General features: G+C 37.3%; 1 protein-coding gene across 1 annotated transcript in view; it reads right to left on the bottom strand.

Moving 5' to 3' along the window:
* The window catches only part of FHIT (fragile histidine triad diadenosine triphosphatase), a gene marked incomplete at its 3' end in the record, with an annotated part of 448,706 nt that overhangs the window by 397,397 nt on the left and 37,402 nt on the right, over nt 1–13,907 (bottom strand). Inside the window, exon 2 of the mRNA XM_085300015.1 lies at nt 1,339–1,440. The remainder of the gene's footprint in view (nt 1–1,338; nt 1,441–13,907) is intronic.

Below are 13,907 nucleotides of genomic sequence, written 5' to 3'. Positions count from 1 at the left end.
AGAACAATTACAAACAGAAAATKCTAAAAAGAGGCAGTCTGATGTATGTTCTTCACATAGTTACATTGTATTCCTAACATAAAAAACAAAAATTGCCTGTTTAAAAACTTTAGTTACCACTGATGCACTCCAAGAAGATCAATATTGCACAAGCAACTTTCACACCCTGCAGCTGCAGGATACAAAAGTTTCTATGAAACAGTTAGCTTATATATATAAAATACCATGTATATAGTAAGATTTCTATGCAGTTTTGCTTCTTCAGCTACCGGATACAAGTAAGATAATTCAAGGTCTTTCCCTCAGTTTTTTGTTTTCAAAGGACAATGTATCCCAGAGTCAAAATAGGAGCTCAATATGACTGCACACCAGTGSTTCACTTACAAAAATTTCAGAAAATTTTATGCAGCATAACAAAGCAAAATTTGGTTCCAACAGAATTWAACAAAAACAGTATATTTTCATCAAAACACTTAGTATATTCTGTCATCAAGAATTCATTTCTTGCAAAGAAGTTAAAAAAATTAAAATTATATTTAGCTTTTATTTAAAAAAACTAGTTGCGACAATTCATCATAGCATTTCTTAAAACTGATATTGGGTGGCAGTTCTTCTGATTTAAAAGCTGGAGAAGTTGCATCTTCGTTTCAGCCCRACATCAGCAATCAGGAAAAATACATGTGCTGCTCTTCCTCAGAGGAAGGAAAAACACCAGCAGTGACATCTTGCTTCTCCTAAGCATCCACAAAGTTCACGTAAAGTCARTCTCTCAGACTAGCATCCTTCAACATTGTCAAGTAAGTTAAACTACAAACCACTGTTATATTCTTAAATATATTAAAACATCTATTCAGATGCACAGTGCAAGAAGGAATCAAAGTTTTTTTTGCAGATTTATTCTTCAAAGCATTCAGAAAGACTCCTAATGTCACCAAGGAAGTCTTACAAATATTCTACTTCATTGCATATAACCACAGACTTTACCACCTTACATTGATCACAGCTCAGTACCACAACAGCAAGTCCTCTCTSCAGAGCTGCCAGAAATCTCCTCGGGAGCTACATTTTAGACTTTTCCAGGTAGGTAAAACCCAATACCATGTTTACTTTATGAATATAATAAAGTGATATAATATCCTTCAAATCGATACATAACTGAACTCYAAAGTTTATAACCACTTTCTCTAAACAGGAAAAGTATTTTATAAAACTATTCACTTAAACAGCTTCAGCTTGGTTTAAAAAGAGAATCTTATGTTCCTTGCTCTTCAACAAAAATGAAATGTATAAGACATTAAAGTATGTCAGCAACCTATGCAGCTTTGTCACGCTAACTACCTTGCTGTGCAGTCCCGCAGCGGCCGTCCGAAGGTAGCAGCAGCAGYGCAGCCCCCAGAGAGGCTCCGAGTCACACGCCGAAGCAGCTTTCCTCTCCGCTCGCTATGAAGGGAACCAAGGACAGTTGGTCAATTTACTTAAGCTACATGCCCAGAAAAAGGAGAAAAAATAAGTCTTAGTTTGAGGACAAGACATGACAGATGAGCCTACCAAAATGGCCTTAAAGCAAGCAGAACAAGAACACTGATATGATGCACATAATTATTGCCTTTCACCAATACTAGATTTAAAAAGCTATTTTCTCCAGCAGTTGATAAAGCTTTTCTTGTTTGGCCAGAAGCACAGTAAGATAACAAGCAACACAAAAACCTCATTAAACAAATATTCTTATATTACAGCAGTATGCAGGGATATGCCCAGTTTTTTAAAAAAAAACACAATAGATTTGCTTTGGTGAGCAAGAGCCCAGTTTATCTCATCTCCTTTCAAAATAACTTACTGTCATTATACAGGCAGCTTATCACAAAAATCAGACAATTTCCCCTGCCATAGTTTAAAATTTAAACTAATTTACAAAAGCATTAAGTGTGGGAACTCAAAGTTTACCATTTTGCATTTAACAAAATCTCCAGCTCCAACCTTGCAAAGATTTTTTCATGTATTCAACTTCATACAGGTGAGGTATTCCACTGTGAAGGCTGTTTTGCAGAAGCAAAAACAGCTGGAATAAGCCAACACTAATTGGAAACATGTATTTGTTATAATAGTTAGAAYGGATTTTCATTTGTGTTTAACATCACTTTTTAGGTACGAAATGTGTTATGAACACAAAATAACTCCACCRTCAAGTTATATATGCTGCCAAATCAAAGGAATGCTTTTTTTTCCCTGTTCATTTTTACTTTCCAGATTTCTATTACTGATCTGCTAGATTCTTACATTCCTATTATGAACATAAATAGGAACCACATTTTTCTCAGCACTTACTCTCATTTAGTTTTTCCACCATACTTCCCTTCACATCTCAGTGCTTTTTCCATGCTTCAGTTAGATATTTTGTGCTTCCTATATTACACATACTGTAAAACATTATACTCAAAGCATGACAAAACACTATTTGACCACTTTTGCTGTTCATAAATTACCMTCCTCAGCAGCCATTTGTGCAATCATATCATCATAAGCTTCTCATCCTGCCTTYAAGTTAGAGTAAATAGGCTATTATACCTATTTTTTAATCTATRGGAAACCCAGTTTTCCCCTCCAGTTTTCAAATGCCAAACCTTTCTTCCGGGTATTTTTCACATGCTGYTAATTCCTGTCTAGTGACTGAAACGATTTTATGACAGATGTACTGTAGCAAATTAGAGCATAATAATAAAACAAATCCTTTATCATACGTACAAACTTTGGAGAACAATTGCTTTGCTATTGACATTTCATGGACTTGTGTTAAGAAACAAGATTAATCGGAGAGAAGAAAACAAGCTTTAGCTACAGCATTAATCCATAGTCTCTTTTGATGCTCACTCTTAATACTAAAGTACTGCTTTTCCCAAACGCAAGTGCTTTGATGAAATACTTCACTCCTTCGCTTTAGTAAGTCTCATCTACTGGAGGTCAGAGCTTAACACAAGTAAAATACATAGAATGGTGCACGTAACTTGGAAAATCCTAGGGATGTAGCAAGCAAGAGGAGGAAGACAAGGAAGCTCTTTTATAAAACTGCCAAGTGATAAAGCCCAGCAAACTAGGATCTCTGGTCCATAATCAGCAATCAATGAAGCACAGACACAAGAGAAGGGTGAAATAACGTACCATGATCCCCCCACAAAAGAAAAAAAAAATCAAAGCCAAAAGTAATATGACAACAGACAACTGCAAAGGCTATTCAAATGCTGTGGAGTTGTGCAGTGTTTCAGTATCACTGGGCTAACATGCCACAATCTGTGGCCAACAGACTACACACAAACAGCGCAATCAGAACTGTGTCTTGCCATCTTGGCTGCTAGGTACCCATTCACACCTAAGCTGCCTGATGTGTATGTATTACAGCAAACTTTCCAGAAAAAGACATATTGCACATAATTGAGTCTGCTCAGAAACACTAAGCCAGGAACACTAGGACAGTAAGACAATATGCTGAAAGTTCATCTGACATGATGAATCCTAGAAAAGGATTACTAATAAATAYATTTTTGGTGGAAAGTAAAGTTGGGTATAAAAAAGGCATTGTATTGCAGAGAAACATGAACTGCACTGCAGCTGTTCCACTTAGAAGACCTATCAGAGAATTTTTTGACTGTACATGAGTAATACCCTGAAGATACGGACTGGACAGTGACAGTTGCTTACATCAAGTTGCAGGGAAATACGAAGTTACTCTGCAGTTTCGATGTAAAATATAATTTTAGATTTTGATTCCTTAGTAAGTGCCCCTACTACTGCTTTTCCTTTTAGTAAAGGGCAAATTTGAGTGCCTTAACACTCAGCCAGACAGCCCAAGTCAACCACAAAACAGGGAGAAACTCTTCTCTTCCTGTCCCACATTACAGTAGCTCATCGTCAAGGAGTGAAAGCCAAAGAGCAATACATAATGAGAGGGTTCGGCTTTTTGTGAATTCATTAGGTTACAGTTTATCTCAATCCCTGATTAAATGTCTTCATAGAAGCTCCGTAAAACAAAACTGCTAAATCTTCATTTCCAGCCTTAAAGAAACCTAAGCGTATCAACAGACCCTCAAAAGAAGAACCATTTTCAAATGAATTCAGATATGAAGCTGTATTTTCAGATTTCATGTGGAGACAATATGTAATAGTAGGACAGGATTGCTATAATACTAATGATAGTGCCCTAGCTATACAAATATGTTATTACCTTGATAAATATTCCCTTAACAGCTACATMTAATTTGTGAGAAAACATACTATTTCCATTTTATTTCTATGAATGAGCAAGCCAACTGAATAGATTGAAATTGTCCTTTACAGCAGAGCAGGAAGCTCCTACACCCAGCTCCTACTCTCATGTTCTCAGCATGCCTGTGGGATAAAGAAACACAAAAAGCAGTTTTCTAACAGGACATCGTTTCTTTGACAATGAATAGCATTAGCTGCATGCAATTTTGCAAATGCTTATGTATTTGGAAATGCTTTTACCCTCTCTGCCTTTTCTGATCAAGTCTCACTGTTCTTGTCCTCTCCCCACAGCTCACTCTCTGCTCCTTCCCCAGCCTGCCACTTCTTCCTCCCTCCACAGCTAGCAGCACTAGGACCACCACGACAGATGCCATGTTAGTGAATCCAGCTAGAATTATCAGCTCGCACTCTTCCCTGTTCCGTGGGCAACTAGTCTTTGAAGGAGCTAGATCCTGGAAAGAATCAGCTAGTTTCCACTAGATCGCTGCTACACTCCATCTTACCTTTTTTTCAATACTTGTGCATCAGTGAGTCAGATTTAAGCCATTTCATATGTTTATCCACTTACAGGTGGAAAATGTTCAAGAATGTTCTAACCTCTTGAGCCAGTGAGTGCTAATATTGATTTAAGAAACAYAGAATTTCAGTCTAGGCAGCAAAAAGGCCTTTCTGCAGAGACAGAGACAAGTTAACCATACCAGAATTATCTGTATTGATATTGCTCCCTTGATTTCTCTCTACTTTTGAGTAGTTTTACATTTGGCATTGCCTGCGAATTAGCAACATCTTTATAGTTAAGACATTGGGTATGTGTGCCCAATTTATTCAAGCAAGGTAACTGAACATGCYATCTTGGTTAATGGCAATGTTATCTAGCTTTCTGCTACATACCCATCCGTCTTCTGCAAAGTCAGTAACCACACTGTAGATTTGAGACATCATCCATATAGAGTATCCCGGAGCAATTCTAAAGCAGTCCAGTTGAAACCATCAAGTCCCCTCGTCAAAGTAGCCATACATAGCACTAGTGACTTAATTAAATGAATTGAAGAATGTCGTATGCGACTACAACTGTCAGTGCAAGATCAAATACTCTAGTGAAAAGCACCACTTTAGTGCAGTATAAATACAATTAGAGAAAGCCTGAAGCRCATCTTTAGCCAACTCTGCTTTTGTTTGCAACGTCTTCATGAAGTTTCAGAGCAGTCTGACTACTAAATTGTTTTGTACATGTACRGCCACTTTTTACCATGTATTCTATCCCTCAGGCAACTGTCATGTTAAGAAAAAAGGAAATCTGATAAAAGAAAAGTTTTTGCTTGTTATTAATTTTTACATCTCTACAACTGAACAATCCAATCTATTCTCTCAGAAGTCTGAGYGGCAGCAAGACTAAACGTTTTCTTGTCAATCCACTTCTGATTCTGTTCGTTTTCTGCACAGTACAAAAGGAACACAACTCAAAGAAAACCTGAAAGAGTAACCTAGTAAGTTATCAAGAAATTTCAACTCCAACACCAGTCATATTATGGCTGTACCTATTCTGAGTCTCCAAGTAGTTATACGCAATAAATGACCAATATATCACAGAAAAATKATACTCAAATTGTTTTTCCTGATGCTTACTTATATTACACTGTACTTACAGGTCACAGTGCCACTATGCAGGTTATACAATGGAAAAGCCAGCGCCTAGTCTAGTAACKTAAAAGCTAAATAGACCGTTACCTCCAGAATAATCTTAAAACTTCTTAGTGCTTAGACAAAAAGCRAAAACATAGGAAGGTCATTATCAAGTTGGTGAACTACTGCAATATACACTTACCTAAAGCCAAAAACAAGGTATGAGAAAACAGACTAGGGGAAGGTCCAGTCTCATTTTTCAGAAAAGGTCAGTTCTTTAAACACATTAACCCAGATATGTTAACAAATTATAGCAYTTGAAGCTGTAAAAATCAGCTTAAGTTAGTTCAGAAGGCCATATCACAGTTTTCCTACTTTAGACCTTAACAGCAGCAATGTTACACAAAAGGAGGTTGTGCCACTAGCATATACTCTATATAGGTAGTGCATTATTGGTGATGAATAACCAAGACGAAAAACTTGTGTGGCATTTTAAGAAAATTTTTGCTCTCTAAATGTGTGTGTATTTAGATGAATACACACACACACTTACCTGCAAGGAAATACCAGTTTCCAGATGGTATATTTTGGTGCATAAAGTSAAGTGCTGCTAATTAAAAGCACGAGTGATGAATTGTAACCCCAGCATTATTCATTAGAGTTGCGTTCCACTTGGACTTACTARATTGAGTTTTAGGATTGAAATAGGTTACTTCTTGTTTCAAAGTAGCCTGCAATACTTCTATAATAATACTTACTTCATCATAAGATAYTTAATTTAAAGATTAAGTATTTTAAGAAATGTTGTGCCCATTTTGCAAGTGCAAGAAGCAGAATCAAAGCAAACACCCAAGCATCTCATTTACCACTGAGTATAACAGCTGGGCATAGAGGGATGTAAATCAAACCCAGAWAAGTCTAAATACATTGAAACTCACCATAGCAAGGATGAACTCTTAAGCACCTTTCTTGTCTTGGCAAGCTCAGCAAGTTCCATCTTTATTACATGACAGCRATAATGTATCTGTGAAATAGTTTCCATCCCTCCATTGTGGAGCATGCAAACATGCAGTGGTTCTGGCAGGAATCCCACCTAAAGGRCTCCTAAAGCAGAGCAGTCCACTAGCAGACATATGGTGCTCCTCTCCCTTGGCTRCTATTACACAGCTTCAGTGCTGAGGTTTCATATGGCTCCAACAACAGCTGTAGCTACGTGTCTCACAGTCATTAGCATGTTATCTTCGCAAAAACCCGTAACATACAAAAATGTTGCTTTTTATGAAGAGATGAGCCACTTCCTCCCTCCAAAAATCATCACAGAAAGCTTGTTATGGAGTATATATAAACTCACGCCTCCCAAATCCCAGATTAAAGTGTCACTGCAAGGCCATTTCATTTTGAGTTGAATGACTGTCTGTTGCTGCAAATACCAAAAAGCAAAGAAAGAAAAGACCTCTTAAAAAAATAAGCTGGTAGTTCCTGGAACACTCACTTAGCCCAACCCTTAAAAAAAAAAAAAAAAAAAAAACTCTTTGTAAGTTTTGCTTTGGGTTTTCGAGTACTGGCAAGCATGACAGATTTTTTGTGCGAGTGATCATTATGTCATTGATCCCCTATCTCTCCCCACTTCTCAAAAAGGCCCCAGCAGTTTCTATCAGCACTGTAAGCTTTTCATCAAAAATCTCTCCTAAGACCTCATCTAAAACTACTAGTGCAACAGCTGAATGAAGTTGTGCTGCAATTCAGGTGATAGTTTGGGTGCCCCTAATCTCAACATATTTTAGGAGAGCTGCAGGTTTACATGGACATCAGCTAAACTCACTGGAATATTTTTCAGAGTCATCTGAGGAGAACTCAGCATTCCCTAACTCATCAAGGCACGCAGCACACTACAATCCCCTGAATAACCCGCACTATTTCTGTAAGAAAAATTTAAATGACTTCAGACATCAGCTGAAACTTCTTTTCTAGTAAGGTACAAAACAATGCCAAGAAGGTATACAAAAAGCCTGTCATCCTGGGTTCAAGAAAGATCATTTGTACAGTCACATTGACCATGAGCCAGCAGTGTGCCCTTGTGGCCAAGCAGGCCAATGGTATCCTGGGCTGCATTGGGAAGAGTGTTGCCAGCAGGTYGAGGGAGGTGATCCTGCCCCTCTACTCAGCCCTGGGGAGGTCTCAAGTACTGTGTCCAGTTCTGGGCTCCCCAGGACAAGAGAGWCATGGAGCTACTGGWGAGAGTCCAGYGTAGGKCTACGARGATGATCAGAGGGCTGGAGCACCTGCCCCGTGAGGAATAGCTGCGAGAGCTGGGCCTCTTCAGCCTGGGGAAGAGAAGACTGAGGGRGGGATCTGATCAATGTGTACAAGTACCTGAAGGGAGGGTGTCAAGGGGACGGGGACAAACTCTTCTCAGTTGTCCCATRTGACAGSACAAGAGGCARTGGGCAGAAACTGAAGCACAGGMAGTTCCRCCTGAMCRTGAGGGGGAATTTCTTCMCTGKGAGAGYGACAGAGCMCTGGGACAGGTTGCCCAGAGAGGTTGCGGAGTCTCCTTCTSTGGAGATGTTCAAGGCCCGCCTGGAYGCAACCCTGTCTAACATGCTGTAGGTGACCCTGCKGAGCAGGGAGGTTGSACYAGATGATCTCCAGAGGTCCCTTCCGACCTTACTGATTCTATGATGCAAAGAACTAGAAACTCACTATGGTTTTTCAGTACGTACCAGCCTTACTACTACCCTCAGAGTTGATTTGTTTTCTGTCACATCAGCTAAACTAAAGATAGATTATCTCAGAAACTGAATATTTTACTAATAATTTGCTTCAACTACAGGAATCTTTTAATAAAAGAGCTAAAAACTTATTAATGAAAAACTGAAATGAAATACGAACCATTTCTTCCTCTTAAGAGATTAYACAACTTCTGTAACTGCAATCAAAAAATACATCACTAAATGACCTTTAAAAACATGACAAGTGTCTTTTCACTCATTTAAGTTTTTCATGTGTTGAGCTAGTTTAAGAGAAGTTAGTTTTTTTATAAAAACATGAGACTAATAGTTTTATTTCATATTTCAGCATATACCAGCACAGACCTACATATAAATACTAACTTGGCACTAAGACTTCTTTCTATTCATCTAGTTCAAGCCTTTTCTTTTAGCTTGCATCCAACTCAAATGCATTTCAATTCAGTTGCCCATACTCAAAACTTGCATCAAASCATCTACATAGAAGTTAAGAGATCTGGTCATTCCAATTTCATTTTGTGCACAGACTAAGCTTAACTCTATTAGCTAAAACTTATTTCCAGCCACAGATAAATAATTTTTGGAAGCATAGCCTACCAGTTAAGGTATGAGACTGCAAATCTAGACATTTTGAAATAGAAACCAATTTCATCACAGATCACTGAGCAACTCTGGTTAAGTTAATTAACCTCTGCAATCTCTGAGAAATTGGGATAATACCTACCACACAGTAACGCTTAATTCATAAATACTCATGAAATACTAGGAGATCCTCAGATGGATACACTATAGAAATACAAAGAAGCTTAGTCTTTCAAACAGTATTTTGAAACTCAACTCATACTTCAAGAAAACCTTCACTCAAGTAAAAYGTCAATTTATGAGCAGTGCAACTTCAGTGGCACTTATCAATGCCATATAAAAAAAATTACAATAACTAAAAAGCAGTATTTCTCTTACTTCTCTTGTTCCTTCAACTTTGCACAGAATTATATTATTCCCTCTGYATTTGTAGAAGTCAGAGGCTTGTCAGCTGCAACTACATACGTTGCAGCCAACTCTGAGGAGCGCCTCAGTCTGCAGATGCTCAAAAAYTGTGTCCTGACTGCACACGTGTAAAATACATTTTACCTGTAGTTCTAGGGCATAAATTACACCACTCTCCTATGTCTTATTTTTGGCAATATATTCTGTAACTTTGATTATCTGTCTTTTGAGAAGAGAGGGCAATAGCAAGTAGTTTACCAAGAGCTATAGGGTTAGATGAAACTTGAACGGATAAGATAATTGGCAACAACTCCACAGAGTTAGCAGCAAGGCATTTCAGGACRAATGAATGTTTTAAAGAAAATGCAGCAAGCATTACTGGCAATACAATTTTCTTCCAGTTATCAGTATTTGGCAAATTCCCGGCAGCATGCTTGGATCTCCAGCACTCAGATGTCTCAAGTGGAGACAGATTTTGTCCCCCCAAACTTCAAAATYACATTAACATGAGAAGTACTTCCAGGACAATCATATTTCTTGAAAACTGTACATCAATACTTAGACTGTTTCTGCTCACTAAGATYAAAACATGTTATCCTGCTACTGCAGTCGTTAATGCCTGCACTTATTTTTCACTTTAGTTTGTTTCCTTTTATATTCCCAACGAGGACAATCATTTTACTGCACAACAAGCTGCTGTTGCTGCATAACAGGTTGTATTTCAACTAGTGTTCTACAAGTCTTCACAATCTCATAACACAATCCATTAAGTATGCTAAAAAAATTCTTAAACTGCAGCTAACAAACATTGCATGTGGATCATTCAGAACATTTTTAATACTTTGACATCAGCACTGAAACTAATTTAATGGAAGATGGTTTTGAATAATGAGCATATTTAGAATGATCCACTATTTGAATGAAAAAAAATTGGTTCAAGATTCCCCCTCCCCCAAAAAGGGACTCCACGGGAATTCATTATTTTGGCTTATAATAATTAAAATCTGATAATAAYTCAACCTATTAATAAAGTTTCAAAGGCAAACAGTAATATTGCTCAGAGCAACATTGTGTCACTTGTACATAGACTAATCTGTTCAAAAACAGCAGTTTGTTCAATTAACAGACGAACTTCAGCTACCTTGGTATRTTTTAAATGGTCCTGAAGGACTCCAATACAGGAAATAGTTACAGGAACAGAGCCAACACTTCCAGAACAAATAAGAATATCTAAGAAGCACTTTGTTAACACCACAGCTTTGTTTGTGGCTCCAGAATGTTTCATACAGTTTTCCTTTAGCCCATGGTCCACTATTTTGTCTTCATTCTTTCCTGTAAGTTTTCTTCARGATAGTTTAATCAGCTACAGAATGCAAGTATCCTAATTCCGTCTCAAGCATTCTTGTGACACCTACCAAATATTTTAGTGCTTGTGTGGTTCAAATAGTATGACAGAAAGTCTGAAAATAGCTTAGACCACAAAAGCACTAGCAGATTCTTTTGATAATTCGCTGACAGATGTTTAAATGCAGGATTTTCATGCAGGAAAAAAAAAACAAGGTCTAGCAGTTGTTTCACCATGTTTAACTCAATCACTAAGACGACTGGAAAATTAACTACCAAATATTAAAATACTGAAGGATAAGTTCCCACCTACTTTAGCCCAAGGATAAAGAAATATATTTAAAACTAAAAGCTTGATAGTCCTCAGTCTGCTACTAAGTATAGTGAAATCTCACCATTGCAGAAGTGCCTATTTTGAATATGCTTTAATGGAAACACTGCAAATTGCATTAACATCTTAAAAGCCATACCTTACAAATAATTCAATCTATGTTAAGCAAAAGTAAAATTGCAAAATAAAAATAGCTGCAACCACATTTGCTTAAATTTAGTCTCTGGCAGCACCTATCTGGGACATTGTCAAAATAGAGAAACTAATGCTTTGCCAGGTGTATGGAAGAGGCTACATGAAATACCATTGCAACRTAACACGCAGATTGCCATACACTACGCTACTCCGCGGTCCCTTCAGAACATCAGAGCCGTCCGCGACTCCGAACACATCTTCACAATACCAAAGAGGCAAGAATACACCTGGACAGAAGTATTGACCTCAGAACAGAACYGCTACCTATTTTGTTTATCTAATTGCTGTTCACATTCCTCTTCCTAGGGAATTATCCAAGTATCTCAAAAATCAAAGAACATAATTCTTTAGAGCTAATATTTTTGAATACATTTTTTGAATTTAATTTTGAATCACATTTTAGTGATTAAGGAACATGAGAGTAGAACTTAACTCCTGCTTATGTCAAATGTTACTAAGTACTGCAGTACAAGACTAATAATTTATAAATACTTGCTATCAACACATAATAATCTGACAGTCTAATACAGTTGAACTACAAATGCACACCACTAAGAGACAGCAGTGTTTCTRCTTTGGCTCTCTTCTGATGGAAAACAGTATTTTTAAACAAAATTTATATATTTTTTTTCTTCATCTCCCCCCCCCCACACACACACACACTATTGCAAAACTACAAATTTTAACTGCATTTTAACCCCTATGGGCTTAGAAGTTTTACTTTTCCGGAGCCACAGTCCATCAACTTCTTACTTGTTGAACAGATTACGGTTCAGCAGAATATACGTAACAAATATGCAAAACCTGTAAACTCTACTTACCTAGGGGTGGAAGGTGCTCAATAAGCTGAAAAGAGTAACAAGTACTTCCTTTACAGAAGGGTAAAGGTATTAGGTAAACAAAACTATAAAGAATTYCGCAGAAAAAGCATTGTTAATGGCTATATTCTTTGGATATTTGTTTTGGCTTAAGAAAGTTTCTTTGGCTTAAGAAGGTTATTTCTAAATTCAGATTCTTTATAGTGCTACCAATATTACAGTAGTTTGTTTAGAGAACCTTCCCCCCTTTAAGACTTCTTCCATTCCACCCAGTACTCCTGAAATGGCCTTCCAAAATCTGTTCATCAAATCTCTACACCCTTCAAACACACAACTGCCACACAAAGCATTTCCGAAATACGTTCACGAAGATTTACAGATGTCGGGTTGGGAGGTGTCTCCACTACAGCCATGTAGTTTGCGTAGGCAGCTTAAGTGCAGGGCAGTGAACTGGTCCCCTTCCTTACTCCTTTCCCTCTGGCTACACATTAGCCYAACTGGCTGTTAAACCCATCAAAGGCAAAGCCCTTTGGGGTCAGACATTTTCTGCAACATCTTTCAAGAGAACTGAACTGATAAAAATGGTAGTAGCAACCAACTACTCAYTTCAATTATTAGATTTCTGTTATCTGGTTAGAATAGTTATGTTAGCATAAAACCAATCAACCGTGTAACACTAACTCTTAAGTGATCCTAATGCCAACCTTTTTTCTTAAAATCCAAGTAGCATACATATTAAAAACAAGGTTAATAGCTGTAATGCTTTTCATTTTCATTGTACTTAATGATCTTCTCACAGCTCAACCAATATGCAGACATCTATTAGTTTGGGAAATCTTTTATATTGAAACCTCTTAACACTAGTAAATGAAGCATATGTTTAGCTACGCTAGGAATTACTTCACTAGAATTACCTTGCTAAAGTAAGTCAAGTAAAAACAAAGCAGATTTTGACATTTCATATTTAGTTGAAAACCATTATTGCACAGGCAATCACTGTCTCTTACATATAAATTAGCAGCCTACCATCTGTCAAGTGTTCAGATAATCACAGGGTTTAATGCACAATATGGTTATTAGAATGTGACCTGACAAAAAGAAAAAGTACACAACCTAATTTGGACTACAAAATCTATGATCTCACTTGCAAATGACAGTTTGACAAGCTATTATTCTGCATTTTGGCTTCTACAGYAAAAGCAATTTTACGCATACGTAATTCTATTAGTCAGAGCCAACTGCCTGTGGAAAATTACTTTGAATTATAAAATTTGCTTGGTCATTCAGATTTTTGAACCAATTCTTACACAAATATTTGCACCATGAATAGAAATCTAATGATCTGTACATGTACACCTAGCAATAAAACAAATCACGAAGCAAAATAATCCTTTGCGATGTTGCCATTAACTACAGACTCATGTGGATTCTCAAGAAAGTACAGGAGAAGTCATTACAGCTATTAGTTACCTGCATATCAAATGACATCAACCCTTCTGTAAGTATAGAGTATGGGACACTTGCATATGGAATTTATTCCACATCCTACTGTGGCATCTCCGAATGAGTACCATCAATGCTTTTTATTTAGAATATTGCTCA

The sequence above is a fragment of the Rhea americana genome, unplaced genomic scaffold (assembly GCF_003343005.1).
Source record: "Rhea americana isolate MKP2758 unplaced genomic scaffold, rheAme1 scaffold_16, whole genome shotgun sequence".
NCBI lineage: Eukaryota > Metazoa > Chordata > Aves > Rheiformes > Rheidae > Rhea > Rhea americana.
The sequence above is the reverse complement of the archived record's forward strand: the minus strand, read 5'-3'. Positions and strand labels throughout refer to the sequence as shown.